Source organism: Apium graveolens, chromosome 3 (genome assembly GCF_009905375.1).
Source record: "Apium graveolens cultivar Ventura chromosome 3, ASM990537v1, whole genome shotgun sequence".
Lineage (NCBI taxonomy): Eukaryota > Viridiplantae > Streptophyta > Magnoliopsida > Apiales > Apiaceae > Apium > Apium graveolens.
In genome coordinates, this window is record NC_133649.1 from 239298674 (window position 1) to 239304064 (window position 5391).

The window sequence follows — 5391 nt, forward strand, 5'->3', positions numbered from 1 at the left end:
TTCATACATTAATTAACCCTTTTTGGTCTTTAACCTATGTTTCAAAGTAAGGCGAGGGGAAAAGTTTCGTTCGCAAAACGCCGTTACTTAAAACGGTCGTTTCTCCTAAACCGTGCATCGGAATCAAACGAACTACATATCAAAACGAAGCTCGTAACGTGAACTATCTAAACATGGCAATGGTCAAAATCTAGCAGGGAGTTCTCGGGTCCAAATGTTATGTATAAAAGCAGTCTAAAGTAAATCGGACATTACGAAGGCTATATTTACACGATTTCCCAAATTTAAACCAATTCAAAACAACCACAATTCAACCCACAATCACAACCCAATCAAAACTCCATCCATATTACTTTACAACAGCCCCAAATCAACTCATTATAATCAATTTACTTAATCCTAAAACTTGAATTTAAACTATACAACATTCTTTAACCAAATCATAAGATTTCAACATTCCAATCTCCACCATTCCAACCCAACTCTAAACCAACCATCATTAAGCTACTCTAATACCATAACAACCAAAATCATCCTAATATACAAAGTAAAGCTAGGGTTTTGAGATGATATACCTTCCTTGAAGTGGTGTGAGTAGCTAGGAAGCCTTAAGAAGCCTTGAGATGTCTTAGAGATGCTTGGATCTTAAAGGAAAAACAAGAAAAAATCAAGTTAAAAACCTTGAAATCACTATTCATTGTCTTCTTCATTGATTTCTTGGAGAAGATTGAGAATGAATTGGAGGCTTAAACTCATAGGATAGCCATATCTATGCATAAGGAGTACTAGAGAATTATCTTACCAATTTAGGAAGCTTGGAACTTGGATTTTGAAAATTCTTCTCTTTGAAAATGTAAAAAGCCGAGAGCAAGCTTCTTGGTGAAGAGATATAAAATGATATTTTTTGTGTTTGCTTTGTTTTGTTTTGGTTGGTTGATTTTCTTTTGATTTGTTTTGGTTAATTACCTTATTAACCTTGTCTTTGTGTGGTTATAAACCAACCACATCTCCTTCCTCCCTATGTCATGCTTATGTCATCATGTGATGTCATCCTCCCCTCTTTGTCCTCTTCTCATTGGTTGGATGACATCATCCCCTCTAATCTCTTTGATTAACTTCCTAATTGTTTGCCTAATGACCGCTGATCTATTATACGGTTTGCTTAACTTTCGTTCTCGTTTCTCGTTTGAGGGATCATACCCGGGATCTTTTTACTTAGGTTCCCTTAACCTTTCTCAATACATTATATTCCTTTTTATGATCCTCTAATAAAATCCTTGAATTTAAATCCTTTTTATCCTGTTACCTTATACTCAATTCTTTTGATATCTGGTGGATTTTCGGGAAAAATCAAAAGGTTCAAATTTGGATTCTGACGATCTTTACATACACTTATATACCATATAGAGTACTAATAAAATCTCAGAATATCCAAAACAGAACCCCTACATAGTGTGTCATGAAAAGTTTTCTTGTTCAGAAATTTCAGCAAAAATACTATTCACAAGGGTTACAAAAAGTTCAAAATTTTGGGGTTATTACAGTCTCCCCTCCTTGAAAGGATTCCGTCCCGGAATCAGATAGAAAATGAATAGGGATACTCTCTTAGCATTGCACTTTCTAACTCTCGAGTAAATTTTCCCACATTGTGGTCCTACCACCAAACTCTGCCTAGTTTGATAACCCTTCTCCTAAGCACTTGTTCCTTTTCACTCTATAACCCTTCCTGGTTGCTCCATATAGGTTACGTCGGGTTGCATGTATATGCGCTCATATGCCCCTATTTATCTGGCATTCGAATTACACTTCCTTAACATTGATACGTGGAACACGTTATGAACTTGCTACAGGTTCGGGGGTAGGGCTAGCTCGTATGCTAACTTCCCAATATATTTTAGTATATCCAAGGGTCCGACAAATTATGGACTTAGCTTTCCTTTCTTTCCGAACCTCATCAATCCTTTCCAAGGGTTTCCAAGGGGATACCTTTAAAAACACTAGGTCCCCTACTTCCTATTCTTTGTCCTTTCGTGTCAAATCAACATACTTCTTATGTCCACCTTGGGTTATTACCAGCCGTCCTCTGATGAGACCTATTATATCCTTGGTCCTTTGGACTACTGCGGGTCCGAGCATCTTGCGCTCTACAACTTCATCCTAACATAAGGGAGATCGACATTTTCTTCCCTCAAGGATCTCATAAGGCGACAACTCGATAATGACATATGATCTTTTGTCGTAAGATAACTTAATCCGCGTTAAGCGATCATTCCAAATTCTTTCAAGTCTATTGCACCGGCTCTCATTATAGCTTCTAGCATTATAGCTTTTGCTTCTCAATACCCATTCTTTTCCAGTTCGTAATCGCTAATACCTTCCGTTCCTAATATTATACTTGTTATACTTTTGCTCGTTAGCGTTCTATAACCTTTTAATAACCACGTCAACCTTAGTATCACGAATGTGCTTCCATTCTGACTACCATCATAACTTTACTACTCCATTCTCAGCTGTTTCCATTTTCCAAGGTTTGATCAATCATATAGAAGTAAAAGAACTTATTGAGAGATCACTATGATCATGAACACTTGTTATATCGCATAGTTAGTACAGAAGGTGGCCAGCCTTTAGTACTTGACAAGCAATTAAACAATAGCTGGTATCCTACTCGGCTTCTATCACACAGATAGATAGTCATTCGGCAATACCTCCCCTTCTGGAAGGGTTGTTCTTCTCAGTTTATATGAAATGAAAAGAAGAGAAAAGAACGAACTGAAGAGAATTGTATATACGTAAAAAAAAAATTATTGCCATAAAATATCTGGCTGGGAATCTACCTCTGAACTATAGAGGTCTGTCATAGGAGAACAAAACATATATGTATTTATATCAACATCAAGTATTATAGCATCGTATTTCACATGCCTAAATATTTTTGCTATTCCGTCCATCATTCTATGGACCCATGCTCTTCCTCGAGCTTATACACAATCACCTTTGAAACTCCCTCGATATCGAAAATCGAACCCGGGATCTCATTCTAGACATCATCGTTACTAGAATTCTATGCTTGCACCGCAACCTTCCTCATATAGTAATACGACTCTCTTTTCATAAGAGGGAATAAATATTCAATAGGTAGATACTCTACTTAATTAGTCTATCAATGATAACTTATACACTACCACGACCCGATTAGTGGTACTCAATCTCAACATCCATTCCAATACAACTCTCACGGTTGTAATCAGCTCATTACTCGCAGAATCATTGCTGCACTACTATGGTCTACTACTTACCTACTGTCGTCATTCACTTTCCATGAAATCTTAATATCTAACCATACGGAGTCCATACATCTCATATAGAATTCTTCTAAGGAGTTAACATAACCACCAATCACAATTCATGAAGAACACTCCAAACTCTGACGTACTTTCATGACATGAAGTAGATAAAATTGCAGAAGAGTTTCAGTCAAAGCAACGATAGCATGTTAATACCATTCTTAATCGTATACCTTAAATAGAAGACTTAACTCAAGGGTTCGTCTAGTCCTTTTTGAAACATGGTCCTGGCTTATCTCAAGATAGTATCTTCTGAGATAGATAGCCCGCTCATGGCGATTACACGAATTAAACCTTTACCAACTACTATTACGGTTGGGTATTGCACAGTCATCAGAAGGAATGTCAATCTTCCAAACCATAATACAATCTGCATAGCTTTAACCATCATCACTGTATTCCTTTGGCACAAGCGCCTATAATTATCCTCTTACCTTAAAGTGTCGGCCACCTCTTTGCCCTTTCCTGATAGTAAAATTTCCTTAAAATCAATGTCGTTTGAACGATCTCCCACTAAATTTTCTACCTCAATTCCAGTCACTGCTTGTGTGAAGATGTTTTCCTTAAAATCTGATGAGTAAAAAAAAAATATCACCATTTTCCATAAGTTATCGCCTCAGTCTTTAGAGGTTAATCATTGTCACGACTGACTCTCGATCATACTTAGGACATCTTTTATCTTAGGTCCTAATTGCCCTGAACAATTTCGACCTTTACTGGTGCGATCCATACTTTCTCGTGGTTTAACACGTGCCCCAATTGGCATCATTATAATTACGTCATATTTCCTTTATCAACATTTCTATTCTTGAGAATTTTGAATATTACCTTTCTTCTTGTAAGACCTCTAAGGTTATCCTTGAATCGTTCCCCCTGTATTCCCTAGATACAGGGCATATCAAAATACCATTTAGTAATACTAGAACCATTGTCTATATACTTCTGAAAATTTCTCCACTAATTCTTAAAGGTTGTTATTACCTTGATCCTTTCCAATTCATATTGTCAAAACTCATACTATCCCTATTAAGGGTGAAATGCCAACCTTTATGCATTTCCCTAGGATTCATTTTAAGTTATCGATGTTCTATCCTTAATTCCACCTTTAAAAAAAATACATGCATCCTTCCATGGATAAATCAAGTCATATATCCCTGATAAGGGTGTCTTATTCAATCATTCCCACCTCGATAGTATATGCCTAATTTCACAATGACATCTGTATTCAAAATGAGGTCAATCAATTATGGCCTTCAAAAGATAACAACGGTTATCTGCTTTTCTTTCCTAATTTGGTAATGACAACAGGGATGTTCTGGAAGATATTGGTCGTGTTCAACGTGAACTTCTTCTTAATAATTTCATATTTACTTTTGTTGTTTATCTCAACAGTCATCTCAATGTTGGGATATCTTTCATACCTGGCGTCTCCCTTTCTGGGTATCAAGCCACCGGTTTTACACTTCTCATTCTTGAAGGTCACTTCCTTCATCCAATTTTCCTAATTTCTTACTTCCTTGTCTCCTCAGTCTATCTGCGTCTCATTATTTATCCTTCGAACTATCTCAAGGTTTCCTCGAATCCTCCCAACTTACAGGGGATAAAATATATGTATCTCTTATACCTTCAACCATCAATTTAACTCATGGTGAATCACCCTCATCCTGACGATCACATACTTTTCTATTTCTGTCACTACGAGTCTTTAGGGTTTCCTCATACCCAACTCCCTTATCATTCCTCAAACTCTCTTGCCTTTATATTCCTTTCCACTTCAGTTTCTTTTTATTTTCCTTTCTCTTATCATTATTTCATGAACCAACCCAACATAAGGATCGATTTCAAACATCCCGTCATTCTGGATTCGTGTCCTTAGAACGAATCTTGACAACTTTTACCACTTAGATTCATAATTCATCATACTCTTCTGCCTTTGTTCTGTCTCTAAAGCTTTTACACTATCTCCATAACCTTGGGAAGTACTTTCCTAAAAACAATTGACTGAACTTACATCAGTTTATTATAATCTCTTGCTCCGTGCCTT